Source organism: Eufriesea mexicana, unplaced genomic scaffold (assembly GCF_001483705.2).
Source record: "Eufriesea mexicana isolate 0111107269 unplaced genomic scaffold, ASM148370v2 scaffold87, whole genome shotgun sequence".
Lineage (NCBI taxonomy): Eukaryota > Metazoa > Arthropoda > Insecta > Hymenoptera > Apidae > Eufriesea > Eufriesea mexicana.
In genome coordinates, this window is record NW_016908248.1 from 67,481 (window position 1) to 89,731 (window position 22,251).

Genomic DNA, 22,251 nt, shown 5'->3' on the forward strand with positions numbered 1-22,251 from the left:
GTGAATTTTGGAGAATCGAATCGAAGAGAAAAGAAAGTAGCATTGCATTTAGGTTTAATCGAAACTGTATGTCACAATTTTCTTGTAAATTAGTTAGAGAAATAGCTGGTATATAAAAATGACGAGCTTCGGATAGTGATCTAGCCTTGAACACGATATTATTAAGCATTACGAGTATCACAAAGTTATGTTTCTGTCCCTAATAGAAAGAGTTTATCTTAAAGGTCAATTAATTATGTCGGTGCAATTACGACTAATTATCAAACTGGTTATTTCCACGCTTGGTGACTTTTATATTCCTGCAAATTGAAAGATCAAAGTTTCCATCAAAAAAAGGGAAAAGGAAAAATAAAATATAAAATAATGTAAAAAACAAATACGACTACCCATCATCTACCTTTCCTACGCATATGCACTCAAACAAATTCACAGTCCAAAAATCACACAGATTCATAGCCAAAAATCAGTCAACCTCACAGTCATAAATCACACGAATTTGCAGTAAAAAATAACTGAAATTCACGATCAAAAATCACACATATTCACAGTCGTAAATCACACAAATATTCAGTTTAATCAGAGTTAAAAATCACATAAATTCCCGTTCAAAATTCGCACAAATTTAGTGTTAAAATTCGGACAAATTCGGTGTTAAAAATCGGGCAAATTCACGGTGAAAAGTCACTGAAATCATACAGATTCATAGTAAGCGATCACAGAAATTCACAATGAAAATTAATCCAAATTGCCAGTGAATAATCGCACAAATTCGGAGTAAAAAATCGCAGAAAATATGGCATCCCCCCCGCCCCCTCCAAAAGCACAGCAGCGGATGATGAACCGGTGCGATCACGTTGGCCCATTAAAACCGGCGGTGAACGGTGAAAAATGGATGTAAATGGCGTCGTAAAGGTGCACGGTTCACCGTGCTCGAATCGGCGAAGAAAATTCGCCGTGGCGTCGTAAAGAGGCTAGGGCAATTCGACCGAGTTCCACGTTGCCGGACCCGTTCTTCGTGTTTCGCAGCCGAGGAGTTTACGGGCGCGTCGCAAAAGTGGAACAATCCCGGCCAGAAATAATCGTGCCGGCCCGTTGCTAGAAGAACCGTGAAAGTCGCCGACGATCGGCTCCTCCGTTCGGCCGTTCCCGATATCGCCGTTTACAATGGCTAACGGTCGTTGAGCTTTCGCGTCCCGTGATAACGAGAGACCATCGAGCGCTGTTTATCGAAAGTGAAGCCGCGCCTCGAGAATGCCGCTGGCCTATTCTTTCTCTCGTTCTGCATTGTCTACTTTAGCAATCCTCGATGGGGGTTCGATCGTTTCGATTTTGCAAAACTGCTGAGAGAATAATTCGAGTTGAAAGAAAAAAATAATAATAACAATAACTGAGATATTTCCTATAGAATATCTCCATTCGATAATTCATTTTCGATACAATTATTGACTCTAAATAATTTAATTTTCATTAAATTTACCTAATTAATGTACAATTATATTAAACCACGTTTTCGTTTGCAAAATTTCTACACGAATTAAATAACGTGTTACACATACTAGTTGTCTCCATCATTGTAAATATTACTGAAAGATTCATTGAATAATGGAACTTCGTACACGCTTCCCTAGTTTTGCGCAGATTTTTGTTCAAATAACCAGAGTTCACGTTTATATAACCGGATTCAAACACACGTTCTTTCTTCCCATTCTTTCGTTGTTTGCATTCGAGCTATTGTAAGCATTCATATAGGAGTGACGCTCGACAATTGTCTGGATAATAGCTCGGCAGAAGTTCAGCAAATCAGTAAATCGTGAGCAAAATGTTGTTCCAATAAATACATCTCTGTGGCATTTACACGTCCACGCGATTTTTATTTCGCAACAGAATTTTTCTCGAAATTATTTCTCAGTTTTGGTTTTAGTTTTAGTCCCAATTACGAATGTAATATTGAGAAATAAGCTACAGAAAACAATTTACCGTCAGTAAATGGTCTGTAAGTTATGGACGTATTTTACCCCACGCATTTTCGTCAAATTTCGTCCTGCAGTAGTATCCGGGTATTTTTAGAATTTCATAGTAATTCGACAAAACAAAGGTGGTTAAAGAGATTTGAGACAAACTAAGAAGCTTTGGGAGTGAGAAGCCCTCAGGACTTACTGATTCACAGAAGTATTACAGTACGTAATATCGTATTTCAGATAAACATAAAATGGATTCAAAGATTTGGAACGTCAAGCACACAGATCTCAAACTTCATGCAGAACTTCATACTCGTAATTATCCTACCCTCCAATCATTATTATTTCTTTCCTTTCCATTTGCTTAACTAAATTAATTTAATTAATCGAGGAACGCGTAAGATGGCATCTTGGAATTTTCAATATTTCTTCTTATATTTAAATTAGAAATCTTCCTGTCTTCGGTCTGACGGTCCAATTTCTCGCTTTATTAATTAGTAACAGAGAAGGTTAAACTTGTAGTTCCATTTTCACCATTCTCGCAAGACTTTTAGTATCTTTGGAGTACCTCTAAACCTAGTTCCAATGCTGGCGAAATGTCGGAACACGTACACTCATACACTATAAAGTATTCAAACACTTATATTTACTAAGTTCAACAACTGAAACATGTGCGTTAAAATGAAATGTATAAAAAGATATGGTACATGTAGCAAGGAGAAAATCCCAAGATTATATCAGCCAAGTTAGAAAATAATTCAATGGTATGTACAATATTTACATTACATTTATCGGAGATATGGACCGTGGCGGCGCTAGTGAGTTAAGTGAAAAATCGTCTTAGAGCTGGCATAAGCAACAGAAGATGAAGCAACGTCGTATTGAACATTCGTATTTCCCAATTAGCGGTACTTTTTACTAATATTACACATTACTTATACAATATTTTCGAGATTCATCGGGACTATATATTTATAACAGGTGTATCGTAAATACTGTACATACAATTGAATTATTTTTTAATTCTACTCGTATAATTTCAAGAGTACTTCCTTGATATACACGTCATTACCGTTTCAAATATTTAACTGCAACACGAATATATCTCTTTTTAGAAACAACACATGTAAACGTTCGAATACTTTCATGTACGAGTGTATATAGTTATTCGGCACGGTTTACAGATCCGGAAGCCTCGAATTGTAACAATCACGTGGAACCCATTTGGCCATTTTCTTCACTTTCCATGCTGTTTCCATTTGTCACAGGCCATTTTCAGCATCTCTTAAAGCATTATCGCTGATGGCATTTTCCGGCCTTCCTCTTCACTGATTTTTTAACAAAAAAATCACCTGCCTCGAGCTTCCTTAACATTTACGTAACTTTCTTCAAATGTTGAATTTACTTCCTCCAGCAACTTGTGGAATACTTGCTTCAACGTTTAAATTTACATAAAAATTTGAATTATTCGTGACATTATTATAATAATATAATTTAACCTAGTTTAAACTATCACAATCCCTATTACAATTTTTATCGTATTATATATTTCATTTATACTCCTTTTCGAAATACCTGCAAACAATTGGCAAAATTTCTATTATAAATCCTCCACTTAATATTGTACATTACAAATAATAAAATTTCCTATTATATATATTTATTGTCTGAGAGAAGAATAGATATCAACTAACGACATTTCTATTGCAAACACTTGGATTCTACTATCTCTGTTAATCTATTCCCATTTTATATAATTCATAATAATTAACAATATATTTATATGTCACGAATAATTTCATTTCTTGCTATATCCCTGTAATATTAATGACCCAGTTTATTTATTTAATTAAGGATACTCCTAATACAAATAATTAGGTTCTAATATTCACATTGCAAATTTCGTTTCTTTTAATAATATAATTAATACAAACTAAAAATTTCTCTCTTCCAAGTAATTGAAAGATATTAATCTAACTACCGTGGACAGCGATACGAAATTTGATAGAACATCAACTAGACGAACTTAAACCGCAGATAACTGTCTCATCAGCCTAATAGCAACCGTTCGAAATCCATTTAGCCGGCTGTGAACTCGCCTCTGGTCTACGTACATACAAGCTTCTCGTTGTTTCGTTGATCTCCGAGCAACAGCACGATACACGGATAACGACTTATATTTTAAACGTTCGAGCAAAGCGTTGATCGAAGAACACAGAAAGTGGCCGCGCGGCGACAAAACGTTTCATTCGATCGCCACGCCGCCGCGATTCTCCCGGATCATCCGGTGTAATGATCCGCGAATGGATCTAGATCATGACAACGCGACTTACCCGCGGTTATTCCGCGAAGCAGAACGAGCTGCGTGCACACGATTCCCCGTGTATATGCCTCCAACCTGTTCTACGCCGTAGTCACAACAGTGAAAGGAATGGAAGCGATTATAGTGTGACATGCACATGGGAGCGCGGCGAGAACAGCCGGTGACATCAACAGCGTACCTGGCTCGCAGCATTAACTACCGTCGATAACCATCTACCCTAACTCTGTCCTGCACGACCCCCACTACTTGGCAGAAAACGCGAGGATCGCTCGATGAACAACGAGATCCAGGCAGAGATTTTAAATTTCAAGCAAGCCCAGGTATCGATATTGTCCTCGCACCCGGTACTGTCCATATACACAGCATACCTTTCGCGTGCAGCGTTCCTTTGCTTCGGTGCAGTTTTAGTGGGTCGGAGTGCGAGTGAGGGAAGCTGCGCAATAGACGCGAATAGGTAATACTGATTGATTGTGAGCTTTACTCGCGAGATACGGGCTGTCCCCACTGTTAACCCTTTGCACTCGAGAGGTGACCTTTAGTCGCCATTTTATAAAATTTGGAAGATCGATATTAATTAATATATCAAATTTAATGTAACGTAACAATGCGCGAAGTATCGAAGTCAAATAACTCTACAATTCTTTATTTACTGCTTTAGTAGAGAATCTTCCAATTTCTACTCTTCTCTAGCTAAAAGATCATCGAGTGTAAAGGATTAATCCTTGAAATACCGTTTCGGAGGTCATATATTACTCATCAGGAAAAACCATACTGCCGACTCCGTACCCAGGTAAAACACAATGACACCTGACGCTTGGCCATCACATACGCCAAGTACCTGAAGTATAGGGGGCTAATTCAGTTCGTTTTTCCGTTTGTAACCCCTACCTTCATACCTCAAATTTGGAAACTCCAGTTAATTACAAATTACATAGTCCTACCAAGGATCTACGTAAAGGCTAGACCTATTAACTCGTAGAAGATAAAAACACGCGATAGCAAGATAGACACACGGTCCACTTACTATTTCGAAGCTAATCACAATCTCTTCAAAGAACAGTCCGTCACTAATTGCAGTCAAACAAGAATGACCTAATAACGATATATACCCACCGCTCTGATTTATAGACGTAGGCGTTAAAGGTGCAAGCCACTGAAACTTTGAAACAATTAAATTATTTTTCTTCTCGAATTTTGAGATTGATGTTTTAAAAGTAATATGTAGAAAGTCTCGGACTATAAAACGAATTTATGTTTGCTGATCTTGCGTGCCATAACACACCGGTACTGTATAACGGTTTGACGTGACTGTGTATAGCATAAAGCTGATTCTAGAGGGAGTAAAATCAGAAAACTCGAGAATCATTGTATGTCTATTTCTCGTCTGCTTTGACTGGATGGACCTTCTTCCTCTTCTCGCAAAAGAACGAAATTTTGATAATATTATGTTGTTATGGAAATGTAATACACAGGATGCTCTTTTCCCTCCCTTTTTGTTTAAGTAACGAACTGCTTTGAGCTGCAGTAAAATTATTGCAAAATTTACTTAATTCGACGGTAAATTAATATAGTTGACTCTTATGCGAATCTTGACTATAAACATGTGCAACTATTCGTATACAAAAATTGTATATTGCCCATTATAATGGGTAGAATGTATTTTTCCAATGGGGAATTTATTTCTTATCCTCCATTTTCTCATCAGATATGTATTCCTTCACCTGATAAATATTTATAGTTGAAGAATTTCTAATTTCCAGATGGTTTATGACGCAATTCTAGATTTGTTACTTCCACACCGATTGTTTGAACAATTAATTCGAACAATTCACAATCTACTGTGTTAGTCTTTTCCTGTGTACAGTAAAATACGACATACATGTACAGCCAATACAATGAAACAAAAACTTTTTCTGTCAATTATATGAAAAACACCTACTCACAAAAGGGTTAATAGAATTCTTTTTCTCCGTTGTCCCTGACGAACCTATATTTTATACCAACATAAATTATACTAACTATAACAGAGACCCATAATTTCTTATTTTATTTCTTTAACAGATCGAACAGAAAATAAATTACGCGTATTCTGAAGATTTAAAATTGGCGAATACCGGAGCTGCCTTATCCAATCCGACGCGACAAGCAGCATTAATAAAGTTCAAAAAGAAGTCGAAGGCATAAATCTCTATTGCTCGAGCAAATCTGCGATAGAGTCAGGTTTTTAATAAGTAGAACAGGCTGAAGAATTTATCCAATAGCTTATTGTCGAGCACAACGACGCGATCAATCGTCCCCACGACCAGACTATGCAATCGATATTTCAATTCAAACGCGGCAAACAATGAGACGGAAGTAATCATAATAGGATGATACTTTAGTGGAGCAGCCACTGCGAAAGAAAAACGTCACGATCATTCATAGTCATGGTCCAAGTACGGACAATTGATGTCTATCTAGGCAAAAGAATTATCGCTGCGAGTGTAGAGCTTCTGTGGCAGGGTAATATGTAAGTACAAAAATCATGTCTCGCACATATCGCGTATGTACATACAGAACGATGAACGTGGCAAACTGGGACAAACTATATCTCAACTTCAAATAAAGATAAAATATTTATAACGATACTTCGCACGATATCTTCTTTTTCGTAAATTTATCACAAATGTATCGAAATTAATTGAACCTATCAACTATTAACCTTTTCCTTGATTTCATCAAAGTAAATTTAAACTCTACAATTTTTAGAGTCTAGTTGCACCAAGTGTATTGAAGATCAAAAATTCTGAAATAATCATTTTAAAATATAACTAATTTTTATGATGATTCAAAAACACAAATATTAAACGACCAAGAATACTCTCCTTCTTAATTGGAATCCAACTTAATTGGAATAAAAAATAATTCAGAAAATGTGACACTTTGGATAATGTTTTCCTGAAATAGAGCGGTTAATTAAAAAATGAAGCAAAATATTTCCCGGTCAGCGTTTGTGCTCACGATAACTGTAAATTAGAGATAGTACACGAGGTGTACATAGAGTAACACAGTGCTGCCAACACTACGGAATGGACACGAGTTGCTCGACGCAGCCAGTCGATGGGCGTCGATCGGTGACGATCCATTGTGGTTTTCATCAGCTGTCATTATCACTGGCTCGATTCTGTATTATTCTGATAATGCGACACACTGCAACCTGTTGTTACCCATTGACGTCTGCCGCTTTGATAGGCGGAACCAGTTTGGAAAGCTGTTGCCGATTCACGCCCACCGAACAGGCTCTGATAAAAATTATTCCTCTGATATCACGTCTGCAGCGATATTGCCCAGAATATTTCAACGTGTTAAGAAAAAGATCTTCAACGCCATAAAGGAAAAAAAAAGAAGAAGAAAAAGATTACTTTGATTATTTTTAAAAGTACTACTTTCCAGGGATTCCTTACGATTTTTCTCCTTTCTGCTAAATCGACATCTGTGATTCTTTTCGTTGCTATTCGAAGAATTTAATCGATTGTCTAATTGATTTTATTAAACCCTTTAAAGGTGATGTAATCTTAAGGTAAGGTAATTTTTAATTTCTCCTGCATGAACATGTTTTGGGTTATATTGGTCCTCTGGATGAATCAAGCTTGTTTAATTGAAACCAAAATAGAGGTAATTTATTGTTAATAAATTTATTGAATTAATAGATTTCAAATATTGAATTTCATTGTTGGGGGTAACTCAGGGAAATTAGAGATTTCACAAATATCGTATTTATATAAAGTTCGAATACTATTATCGATGTAATTAATAATAAAAGTTTAGTGAAATTCTATCCTGTCAATCGATTATCTTCTGAAGTACATCTAAAATAACAGGAAATTATTAGGAATTATTATGCATAGAGTTAAATCAAGATCTAATATTTTTAGGCCTATTCAATCTGTAAATAACCCCTCACACTACAATCAGTCCAACTCGTCACGAATCCTTAATAGCAAATCAAATTAAATCACAAGTCAAGTTACTTTCGTCAAAGTAAAATTATACTTAACATGTTTTGATACACGCTCCTTTGCTATCTCTTTATAATTTAATAATTATAAAATCGTAGTATAGAAAATTAATATTTTGCTTGAATAATTACTTTAATTATCCAACATACTGTAATACATTACAATGGGCAGACATCGTCCTTAGAAAGTTTAAAAAGTTTTGACAATTTTAGAAGACGTGATATTTCCTAAAACTTGAAATGATTCTCCTAATTTTCTACACGAATGTTAATATCGAAGGAACCTAGTAGTAAAATACTTATGTAATGTAGGATAATGTGATATACAGTAATTTCAGTGCCACACGTGACGTCGATGTACCACCTTTGTCGAGGTGTGAGGGTAAATCCTATTTAAGTTACAAATGACTTTAGGGTATCCAAGGTGTCTCGCAAATTTTAGAACAAACGACGAGTTAGGAACTATCTCCAACTATCGTAATAAACTACAACGATCCTTAGAAATGAAAGAAAAATTGATTACACGATCATTCGAGATTTATAAAATTTCCATTTGGTGTCTCGAAGACCAGCAATGATCAACGAGTAGATCTCAAAGTAAAATTCTATCAGCCAAAAGAACACACGCAAAAGGAGATCAAAGGATATATACGTTACCATAAATTCCCGACGTTTTACTCTATCAATACCCTTGACCTCCATTAATCTGCAATGAGCAAGCGTGCTAACTGGAATTAGTTGTTCCTTCAGATAGCCAGTATCCTGGACCTACTAACCGTGTTCCTCGACAGATCCTCGCTCCTGGATACCAAATACACAAGATCGCTACATCGTCAAGGATCATACAAGACTTGCGACAATTCGTCCAATAATTCCTCGACTAATCAAGATCCTCGACGAGGAGCGTAGCCTAACAGGTTAGCCAAACACCGTGATCCCGATTCGAACAGCCACGAACACCCAACTAGCATTCCAGCTTGCATTCTCCAGGGTAGCAATATCTCTCGCAGATAAGCCGAAACGAGCGCTGGTGAAGAGAACACGTGACCAGGAATCGCCAGCAGCGTGGAATTAGTCTGCGAGTTTTCTCTGCGAACGGGAAAGCAGCTTTTTGCAGCAGTGGCGAGGTATCCGCCCGAGCGGTATACAGAGGCACCGCGATTTCTCTGGGAAAAAGTGAAAACCGGCAAGGAGACCAGCGAGCAGAGTTGCTGTAGAAGGAACGAGTCCTTGCGATGATGTAAAGGGGTCTCTGACGAAAGTTGCGTCGCGATATCACGACGGCTGGTCGTCGAACCTATAATCGGCGTAGAGGGAGCAACGAAACTCGTCACCCGAGGCTGCGGATGGATCCGGCTGGCCGTCGAGAATGGCCGTTGGATCGAATATCGGTGCTCTTATCGTCGAGCCAGGTGTCATTTCGTGGCAACGTCTTCGTCATCCGGTTGGAAACCGGTTGGAGACTCGCGAAGGTTCATTGATTCTTCGCTAATCTGAGAAGTCTTCCTGCTTCGATTAAAAGGAAAAAATGGGAGGTAGGAAAAAAAGGGGGGAGGATGATAGAAGGGAGAGGAAGAAAGTGGAAAAAATGGCGGCATTAACGAACGAGTGCACGGAGAAACGAAGAGGTCGAGGAAATTATGCTCCGTAATCGGAATCGACGCTTATGGTTAATGAGAATCGAAGGCGGGCCGTTTTGCATGGTCGAGAAAGAGGAACACTTATCTCTGGACACTCACCACACCCAAACCTGTTGCTGGCGACCTGGAAACCGGCAAACTCCGCGTCTTTTATGCCCAGGTAGAATAAAAACCGGACTAGGGAAGCCTTCTCGGGGAAGTGGCTACCTGGATGCTGGCCGATGAATAACGTTGCAGGAAACGCGCGAGATTTCCACGGCAATTTATGGTCGCGATTTGCGAAGTGTCTGTTACGGGGATATTTATTAGTTACTGGTTTCCGAGCGCGCTAATTTAAATTAGTCAAGAGCGTGGAGTATCGGGAGGGAAGATTGAGGAGGAGTTAGGTCTACGCGTTTCGCGTATTTTTCACTGTTCGCATGATTTGTTGGGGCACAGGTAGCGATGCGATGTTCCGGAAGGATGTGATCGTCGAGGGATGCATCGTGGAAAAATGAAGCCCGGTTATCTTTGGTGCTGATGGTAAATGGTAATTTATACTTCGGTTCGCGCGATGTGCAATTTGAAGTAACGAGGTACGCCACGGTGAGTTTAATTTTGCCATTCCTTAGGTTCAGTAGGTGTTGCTGGTGATAAATTTGTGGAAGAAGCTGGACGTGGATAGAAAGACTCTAGATTTATCACTCATGGAATGTTTACGAAGTACGCATGGCGGATAGCAGAGTGAAGAAATCACCTGCGTACAAATTTATTATGTTTAAACGCTGGAATTAGCAAACCAGTCGAGATGAATAGTTCTTGCGGTCATGGCGAATATATTGTTGCCTTTGGAAAAACTAATATGAACTTCTATCGAGATAGAAACGTAATTCTATGCAATTATTTATTTTCATTCTACCTCTCTGATTATTGTTATCCAGGTACACTTATATTCTCGTACGCGTTACAGGCCAATGATTTTACTACGTCTGTAAAGTACAATAAGCGAAATACGCAAAGCTACGAAACCAAATGATCCGAATAATCATGAAAAATTATTATTTTTGTGTACCTATATTTTCAACGAATTACCTTATTACCTTCTACGTAAATTTCATTTCTTATTATACAATTTTTGTTTCAATCGTTATTCCCATTTTGCCCTATATTTAATTTGCTATTAAATAATTTCTCCACGCTTTCTGTAAATATTTAATTCCTGCTATAAAGAATTCCTGCATGTTTACATTTTCGAAGGATTATCTTTCCCATAAATTCAATTAATTCTTTTTTGCGACGTAACTGTCATAAACACGTGATCCCAATCCCACTTTTCGCTTAAATTGATATTTTTTGTCACATTACGTACAAATTACCCGCTGAAGTAATCCGAATTTTTGCGACACTTGAAAAAGCGTAATTGCTCCAACCTTCGCTGCATCCATATTTATGCATTGTTTTTGCACCCTTTTTACCTCGAAACACCCAGCAAAACGTTCCTTTCTTGACTACTTAACCTTAATCCCATATACACGGCTCTATCATCCACGAGATACGAAAAATCCATAAAAATATGACATCACGACTAAGACACGATGAATTTGGAACCTGAGCAACGCAAATATAGACATTCGGATGATTAACAAACTGAAATCACGAAATGCCAAAACAAAATTCCTTTTTCTGACATTAATCCTCCTACGTTGACAAAAACAGGAGAACTATCTGTTCCAATTACGATGCTTATCCTGTACAATGATTATCAAGGTAATTAAAGCTACGTAATAAAATTAAAATTACATATCATGCTTGCAGTTTGTTCAACGATAAAGCTAATTAGTCCACAATTTTCCAGCTACTCCGGAGTACATATCCTATTGATAGCATAATAGTTGGCGAGAAATTGAACATTATCCGCCGAAACGAAAAAGGATTGCTCTTGGATTACAAGGTTCTAATCGTGAAATTAAGGAAGAGCAAACTGGTTATTCGGATAACTGTTAAGAGAAACTGGGTCGTGGTATCGGCGATCGCGTCGTCAGATATTTCACAAATAAATGAATCCTAGGATACACGTAATAAAACCGGTGTTAATCATTCGCTTCTATATCCGAAGCCTAATTATCCATCGTAAGAGGATTTTTCTTCGATAGACACGAGGTCGTTCTTGCGATATTCAACTGCTTTTTCCCGGCAAACCGTTTTTCACACACGGATAATTACATTTCGGAATTTACCATTTCGGAATTTACCATCACCGAGTCCGAGTTCAAAGCAGATATACGATCTCGATAAAACTCGGATTAGATTTAATGCGAGCTACCGTTAAATTCTAATTAATCGCGAGAAGGATGCTCAGCGAGCACACTTTGGGCGTGTTGCGAATTTTTACCGAGATTTGGAATTCGAGAATGAATCGAATCTCTAATTAGATTTAATTCCCCTGCCGGTTCGATGAACTGGCAACGAAATGGAATGCAGAATGATTAATTAATCGAGGTATCGATACCTGTTCAGGATAACGACTTACCCTCGAGCTAATAACCTACACGTGATCATTTGCTATTTTCGAGGATGTCACTATTCGTTATTTTTAATCTTCTTTTTCTAAATTACCAGCGAGTAATGACTGTTTAACTCTTTACAGGCACACGATTTCGGATAATAAAATAAACCCATATTGCATAGAAATTTGATTGCGTTTTAAATGAAACAAAAATAATATATTTTTGCTAATGAAGGGATCACGTAATGTGAAAATATAAAACCAGGAAAGAAAGATTGTCGCAATAAACCTTTCACTTGCGACAATTGATGAACCTATACTGGCATGCTAAACGTTGCCAACACGAGTGAATACATTTATAATATTTGTCGAAGGTTTTACCAACTGCTTTACGTAAATAAGGCGAAATATAAACCTGTGTGCATACAGCTATTGCAATACTTCGAGGTGGGACTAAAGATGTCCCAGCATGCATTACGGTACTTCAATAAGGTGGGACACTTTTAATCCCACCGTGCCTCAGAGAGTTATGGATTCTATATTTCCCGTTAAATAGCGATGACGATAAGATTAGGAATAGGTCACAGACTTCTCCATTTTTAATTATTCACCCTGACTTTTATTCAGACACTAATCAGACATAAATAATTCTTACTTGTCCTGGGATGATGGCGTTAACAGACACGTGGACCTAGGTGTTACGGACCAACCATGTAAGGCCCAATGTGTGTCATCGATCCTGAACATTAATATAAATCCTGAACACTAGGATTGATCCTATTTAATTAATACTGGCAAGTATAGCTGCTCGCTGTATTTGGAACTTGACAGGATCCTTGACAGTTTACGAAATAACCGAATTCACGAATACAGTGGGAGCCTGAAGAACAGCAGAGTACCAATCTATCGACTCTATTCAGGTATTTTGGACGAACTCTGAATACTCGTAGGATTTTGAAACCACTCGTAGAATATTCGGCACACGTTTCGGGAGAACAAGTCGAAGCCTCTGTATGGTGTCATAAAACCTAACGACGCTCGAAAAGACCGTTAAGCAAGATGTTTTTAGAAGAAGTTCGTAACCCTCTTAAAGGGTCACGTAGCCATGACAATCCCATAAACGCAACGGTTGTATTGGAATTCGTAATTAACTTTCTCAGGTTAGCTTAGGTTTACAGAGAGAGCCTTTGGAGATCTATCCCGAAGCTTTGCATGAACCCAAAAATTCGAGTAGCATGGAAATAACTAACTGTTAGTGAAAAGATGACTATTGAGCTTCGTTAAAATATTATTTACAAATATTCTTGTAGGTCTACTGAAATTCTATGACCTGACAGGGGACAGCTATTCTGCCAAATTCTGGATAAAATAATTAAGCAATTTCATGCAAGAGACCTGAGATTTTTGTCACACTCGATACCCTATCCGACCATAACCAAGCTTCCTTACCCACACATCCTTCCCTCTTTTATCACCACTTTACTGCCAGAACATAAAACCAATCTCGCATCCCTACATCCTCGTATCCAAGTCTCTGTACTCCAACGAATAAAAAGGACTCTAAAACTGATAAGGCAGTAAGATCTGACCCACGACAGAAACCACGTGCACTAAATCCAAATCTCGTATATTCTGCAATACGAACTAGACAAGCAACCAGACTTTGCATTTTGAAGCATCAGAGTGTATCAGAGTGCATCAGAGTGCATCATTCAACAAATCCTCTGTCAGACAATGCCATCTAGGTATGTTGCAAACTTGGATCGTGACAGGAAATATTCGGTGATGATTTACGAGACCTGAAGAGACCCTCAGGAGTACGAATTGTAGAACGACAAGACTGAGTCGCCTGTTGTTGAGGGAAGTGGACAGAGAGGCTTGGTTACCGGTTCGGAATTAGATTGAACTCGCTAGAGATTAGACTCAGCGTCTTGGAGGAGGTGAAAATCGACAAAGCTAGGGAACAGGCGTGGATATTGGAAACTGGAAGGATATTCGGACTGTAGCTGCCTGTCGACTGTGTCTAAAACCGATGGCCAGAGTGGAGAGTACTAGAACTAAGTGTTCTAATGGGAATTTGCTCGTGTACAGAAAGAGACGTGTCTAAGAGGATTCGAAATGGTGGACTCAGAAATTGGAAACTCTGGGACACTGGTTATCGAGGTGTGCTCAGATTGGAAGAATAAAATTAGTACTTTGTTGTAGGATATACGATGATAATCCTTGGAATAGACTTTCATTAGACTATCTTAGAGACTGTTGGACGAGTAGTACAAGATACAATATGTAGGAATTCGCAAATCGTGGACGAGCCTGAAAATTCGTAGGAGTGTGCTTTTCATTTTTAAATCGCTAGACTTGGAAAAAGAAAAGTATAATAACATAGAATAATTTAAATTATAACTAATAAGTTTTCTTTTGTATATCCTGCATATTTCGATATTTCAAAATTTCGGCACACAATCCGTGGAAATTTAAACGTTACACTACATGATTCAATAATAATATTATTGTTGGAATTATAAAATACCAATTTGCCTGAGTAAATTTTAAATGTAACACTACGTGATGATCTAAGAAGATTATAAATCTAAAATAAAATTAATAACATACTATAGTAGAAATTACAAAATACCTAACTCTTTGCATAAATTTCAAATGTAACACTACATGATCTAAGAGAATCATAAATTTAAGAAGAGGCTATAACAATATACTATTAGTTGAAATTACAAAATACCAATCTCCCTGAATAAATTTTAAACGTAACACTACATGACCTAACAAGATCATAGATTTAAAGGGAAAATGGCTACTATAATATATCATCGCTGAAATTATAAAATACGTTCTTAAATTACGAAATACCTGCAACCTAAGAGGATCATAGATTTAAAAAGAGACTATAAAAGTATACTATAGTCGAAATTACAAAACACGAATATCTCCGCGCAAATTTGCATACATTTTACACGTATCCAGCATCTTTCGACAGTTCCAACCAGCATGAAGATCTTCTCTTTACATGTTACCAAGTTTTAATGGAAGTTTCGGACGAAACATCGATGTTACATAATTGATCTAGCCCGAACGGGTCGATCGCTCGTGGCCTTTACGAATTCATGTCGCGACTCCTGAACAACTTCTTTCCGGATACTTGTCTTCCTGCTCGGAACACCTTTCTCCATCCAAAATCCCGCACAGGATTTATGATACCGCAGGAAGCTCGAAATTTCCCGTCGAAGCACCACTTTCTTTCCGCGCTGTCGCTTCATTATTCATCGATTACCTAACGCGCAGGTAGCATTACGAATCAACGTGCAGCGACAGTACAGTGAAAGTAAACGGGCTACGGAAAACATAAGCCACCTGCCTTCCAGTTCGACAAGTCTTCACCTTCACGATCGTTAATTGCTTATGTAAATAACGTTCCAAGGTGCGATGATTATTTATACGTTATCGACTTCGAACACGCCTTCTGATCCTTCCACCAAGGTGTCTTGGCAATAGAAAAAGGAGGACACGCGAGAATTCAGTTTTACGTGCAATATCTTTATATATATATATATATATTGGAACGAAAAATTTAGGTTTACTGGGTAATAAACAGTCCGAATTCTGACAGATGACTAAGTAAATGTATTCCAATGGGCATCCCAAGCGTCAGAAGCATCAGAAGACGATCCTGATTCACAGACCTAATCCTAACTCCTTGTCCTCAAAGTCAGGATTAATTAGGTTATGCGCATCAATTAAGATCCTTTGCCTAGTGTTCCTGGACCAGAAGGCAGCTCGTGATTTCTGTGTCAAGGTGACGCAGAGATGAAAATGGAGGAAACTCAATGGAAGCCTGTTAGATAGAGACCAACGAATCTCATCGGCCAAGCTAGCTTTTCAGGGAACTCGATAAATCATGGATCACGCATCCTTAGTAAATCACTGTGAATCTCCTATGCTTGTTCGAGGTTTGTGCATCAGACTACCACGTTTTGACGACGAAACGTGCAAGCCAGGATAACTCAATAGCGAGAATATTGAATACAGAATAGGAGTGCATGATGTATCAGAATACTGCTATTAGGCTCGCCTTTGTTAAATATTTTCATACTTATTCTCACTATGATTTGCAGGAATTTGTAATCGCAGTTGTAAACATGGTGTTCATAGAATATTTCTTGACATTGTGAATTTTATCCTACAAATTGCTTCATTGTAGGTAGACAAGGTTAGGTCTTGCCTGACGAGAATGGAATTATTTTCTAAGGTAAAATGTTTCAAAAGGCTGATTAATGGAATAAAATTGAGCGAAGATGTGTAATATGAATGTTGAAGTTTAGAAATTGCAAGATATATGATATATATCAATAAACTAAAACTAGTCTTCTTTGAATACATAGTACTTCAATACTATCACACGTAAGAAATAAAATTTTCGTACTGAAAGAGAAAATTTTATTTATGATTTTATAAGAAAAAACACCGCATGCCACGTTTTTAAAAAATTATACTTTGTTCAAAAAGACAAGCGTATTAATTTAAAAAGATTATTTAATTCGATAAAAATGCTAATAAGTAAATGACAAGCAGTGTTTTTCCTTACAAACATAGGTATATATATTATAATCACGTCCTACACTGGTAAAACTGATCTTGAATATCTAAAGTAATACCTAATAAGTAAGAATAAATCCCTGCAAATAGTGATAATTAATAATAAATACCTGCCAATGAGTAATAACGAACAATGATAAATATCTACTAATAAATAGTAACAAATAACAGATATCTGCTAATTTCTGTAGAAAAATATTCTCATCTATTTTCGAAAAGAACTCGTGCAACTTGAATTACTGTTACTAGTATATCATACTACAACTATGCCAATAGAAATAATTCAATTTTCCCTCGCAACGCTATACTTGCTTTCAACCATAACACATCCTGAGCAGAACTGAAGAAGCTTGACTAATAATTGGCTAAAGAAATAATCTTTTTATAATCTCGTTCTGCTCGTAAGAAATGAAAAACGACGCGACGTTAATGAAAATTGATTGCATGTACCTGAACTAAGCCGGGACTAAGTAGTTGGCTAACTTTCGTTGCTTTATGACTTTTGTCTAATTACGCTTGATCGCGAGACTTTTTCACTTGCCTGTCAGTCGTTGTTTCAGCTATTTACGTACGTGTTTTTAATCCCGCGAAGAAGTTTGCATGCAGTGAAATATGACCTGAGGGAGAAAGTGTTGGAATCTGTCAGGCATATGTCTCGAAATAAGAACTTTCCTCGAGTGCTAGTGAAAATTACCGTGTTCGGATGAACCCACGGTGTATTCTTATTCGCAACACAATTTGATCAATGTTTCACGATTTTTAATTAAATTTCTTTATCCCTCGATAAATTAATTCAAAAATTCCTGAAGTAATATTGAAATTAGGACGGCATAAATAAATACAAATTTATTGGGTCGATACGTGCGAAACGTTGACTTCGCACATAAAATTTTCAGCACGAATAAATTCATTTTTGAAGAATTTGCGTCGGTGATTATGACATCGTGATTTAATGTCATATACGATCTGCTACGTTTGCTCTTGGAAAAATGAAAGAAATTAATTTTGATAGAAGGATGAAATTAATATGAAGATTGGAATTTCTGCCAATTTGAAAAAGTAATTTTACGTCGTTGTAAAATAAATAGACGTAATAAAAAATGAGAGAAAAGTCTGTTCATTTAGATTAGATTTAATTAAAACAATTTTCATATAATTCTACACGACTTTTCCAGTGATTCCTCATTAAAAATCCTAAATTTCCAAAATTCTTTTAATGCTACCTTCATTTCTCATATTTCGAAATGATTCAATTTTTAAGAACTGAAACAGTTACAATTGAAACAATTATAATCCATTACTCATAGAAACAGCAAAACTCTGACTACTTATAATATCTTTAGAATTAAAATTTTCTATTTTTACTCATCTTATTTATTTCTGTCTTACTTCCATTACACCACAAATATGGAAATATTACATACAAATATTAATTTGTATTAATTTCAAATTTTACTCCTATTTTGCAAAAATACAAAATTTCTCTACGTGAGATATTTATATAGAAATATTCAACTATTATTTATCTCTTTTCGAAGCTTATTTATTAATTCTCATTACATCTTCTGTCTGCATAAACTGACGGATAATTAGAATGCGAAGTAGCTGCAAACATCATCTCCTTTACTATTTGTCTCCTATCACTTTCAGTAATCTCTTTTAAAACATCGTCGATGGCATTTTCTGACCTTTATCTCGACTCATTCCCCGATGTCTTAAATTCTACAATCAACTTCAAACCATCCTAACATTTATCTACGTAAGCTCCTTCAAAGGCTAAATTCAAGTATACGTCAGTTTTACGATGCATTTTCTAAATTGAAACTCGTAAAAAATGACTAGTGACGTCAAATGCTGAAATTCCAGCGGTTTCATCATGGCATATCCAAACATTCGAATCCTATACACACAGCAAGTTTCATCTTCCACAAATTGGTTTCCAATAACCGAATATCAAACAAAATTCAAGCCATGGTACAGTGATATGCAAAACTGAATCTATACTGTGTACTATATAATCTATACTATATCTACACTACACTTTAAATAACTTGGTAACGAAAATAGCACGTGAAATTATATGAAATTTCTGAAAACAGAACTTAATAATTTGGATCTCAAGATTTTTAACGAAACTGCCTTACAATTTTTTGAGCGAAGAACTATCTTCGTTTCCTACCATAAGAACATCTAGGTCACAATTCAAAATAGGTATGAAAATTCAGACTGTGTTCTATATTGATCTCACAAATATTGTACGATTTCTCTTCACGAAATTACAGCTGTTGAAAAATTATTTTAATTAAGAAAAATAATTAAATATACAATATATCGAATGTCCCTGAATTATTTTGCGAGAATAGATTCACTGGGATCGTTTCGTCAGAAATGTCAGAAATAACACGCATTTGGAGTGAAGTTCTTGATGCAGAAGCTTTAATATCGTGCCTTTTATTTTGAAATTGGAGCAGAATGTAGACTGATCCTCGATTACTCCAGAGTGAAAAGTTTCCACAGCATCAAAGGTCTTTCCTTTGAAAATGCTTGGAACAAAGTATGAATGGAAAGCTTTTTGTTAAAACACCCTGATATCGTTTTCTGCGAACTGTAGATGAAGTATCCCAGTTCCATATTTCAAATTTCAATATGCTAAATATCAACAACCTCTAAATCCAATTTAAACTACCTTTCTATCTATCCGAAAAATTAACGAATATTACTGTTTCCAACAATCGATATATCATAGTAACACAACTAATCATCAATTATTTAAGATTGCTAAATTTTATTTAGCTTCAGATACACTATTAATCAAGAAAGTCAAAAGGGAGAATTATATCGCAATAAACGTTTATTACCTGTGTCAAATGAAACTATAACAGCCTAAGAAAACTTATTTTCTCGTCTCTATAAGAAACGTCTAATATGTTTTTTATTTTTATCAAACATCTACATCCTATTTCATCCAAGCGTTTTTAAATTCTTTATTCGCTTTTCTAATTTCGATAAATCTATTGCAAACACGTATAATAAATTTTCTAAGTAGAGAAACTAGAACTCCCTTGCTAAAAACGAGGCAAAACATTATGTTTTAACCATAAAACATTCGAACATCCATAATGCGAATTTTGATTATACGATTATTCGAATACAGAGCGAGTCATTTAATTCCCATTCATTTGATTAAATGACAGTAAACTTAACAGTGATTCGGTAAATTTAAATCGGAAAATTTATTAAACTAATGAATCAGAAAATTTGTTACGTAATGTATCTAGACTCGATGACTATAGTGACAGACGTGAATGAACATACATAAAGATAATTCAAAGTATAGAGAAAAGAATGATAATTTTTCATTTTGAGTTGCTTAAAAACTAACCTCCAAATGACAAAAAGTTGAAATGACTAATTTAGGAGTAATCACCTGACACTCAGTCGTACATATCTTTGGGAGACACCCTGTATAGCAATCTCCACGCAAAGTTCTAATTCATAAATATAAAAACAGCAAATATAACGAATCATTATCGCAATGTATCGAAATTTCTGAAAATTCTATCCAGATTCACGAACCCTGCGAATCAGCTCGTGCAACAGAGGCGAATTTCAACCGAGTATAGTAACGGGGTTGCAGGTATGCGTGCAATCTCGGGGTTGCAAAGCAGAATTGTACAAAGTGACCACGCGGCGCGTCCATAAATGGCGCGGTCGGTGGTCCATGGTCGCGAGCAACCCCACCACGATGATGGTCGGGTCCAACGAGGCTTCTCCAAAAATAGGACGACGACAACGTCAACGACGATAGACCGACAGAGTTCTCGGTGCCGTGACGAACTTCACCGCGTGTTTCCCGACAATAGATCACATGGAGGTTGTTGCAACTTGTCGATGTCACCTATTCGCCATGTTCGCCCGATCCGAGATCGTTTTTTGGCTCGACTCGGCCTGCAAAACTGTGAAAGAAATCCAAGCGTTTCGACAGAAAAAATTTCCGATCTTGGTTGTATCACTCGTCGAATCGTTCAAGCTGTGACCATTTCGAGTCTAACGAAACGCTACAACGCAACAATGAAATACTCAAATTGCAGACGATGTACCACCTACTGCTTTTCGACACCAACTCGACGCGTATGTTTCACTCGAGCATTCAAATAGCGTGTGATACGCGCCAAATTATATTTCGCAGAGTAAAAGCATCGTGTTGATGTTCCCTGAGTGAACTATGATCTATATCTACGGTTTGTACTCATAGTATCTTTGAATTTTGATTTCGCTTTTCGTGAAGATTTGAGGACATACACTCGAATATAACAATATTCGAACGTTTATGTTTGCCACGTTTAAAGAATAAAGTATCAAAATATTGATTAATTGAAATGATTGAAACGATATGGGACATGTAGCAAAGAAGAAATTACAAGATTATATGGATAGGATTAGAAAAGAATTGGACGAAACATACGATACGTCTGAGTGGAGATATGAACCGTGGTGGCGCTAGTGAGTTAAAGGGAAACTCGGTTTAAGGTTACCATACGCAGCAAAGGATGAATCAACGTTATATTCTATCTTCGTATCTTTTAAATAATAGTGATTTTAAATAATAGATTACCATCATACTACTTTAACTTTTATTATTTATATATATATTATATTTATATTAACTTTCCCTAATCAAAATTTAACCCATGTATCTAGTTTTCCTAATTTCGATCGAATAATTGAAATTTGTATTTAGAAAATAGTTACTTGCTATATCGTAATATTCTAAAACCATCCTTCTTTCTCGTTCCTTTTACTACTTCAGTTGTAATCAAATAATTTCCTTCTCTTTTTCCTGTTTCCATATTGTATTATATTTTCCCGCGCGACACAAATGACTGATTTAACTAAATGAAAAGTAAGTGTAAGATTTTCCAAGATTTCACGCACTTAGAAAATGGACCATTTCATAAGCAGCAACCCAACATTTCCCCTTCATATATTCCCTAATCCACGTATCTTCATCGTTCAGACACCTAATGCCAGCCATCAGCATAGCCATACTCTAACAGCTACTCAGCCAATGTTGCCGTAACAAAAGGGTTAACAGCCAACGCCATCATCTCCACCTCCATCTCTTCTTGCCCAACAAATCCGACGTTGTTCTTTTCCTGTCGCACCCTTTCCATCCCAAACGCGTCTCCTACGTGGCATTTTTCAAGCACGATCCGGCGTCATAATCAGTGGCTCGA

General features: G+C 36.7%; 1 protein-coding gene across 5 annotated transcripts in view; it reads right to left on the bottom strand.

The window, feature by feature from the left end:
• Positions 1 to 22,251, bottom strand: part of ssh (Protein phosphatase Slingshot) — a 256,624-nt gene that overhangs the window by 47,963 nt on the left and 186,410 nt on the right. Inside the window, exon 1 of one of the 5 annotated variants that reach the window (XM_017910249.1) lies at positions 9,055 to 9,108. The exons of the other annotated variants lie outside the window; for them this stretch is intronic. The gene's annotated coding sequence lies outside the window, so the exon portion shown is untranslated. Of the gene's footprint in view, positions 1 to 9,054; positions 9,109 to 22,251 lie in introns of those variants that run through there. 5 annotated transcript variants of the gene reach the window in all.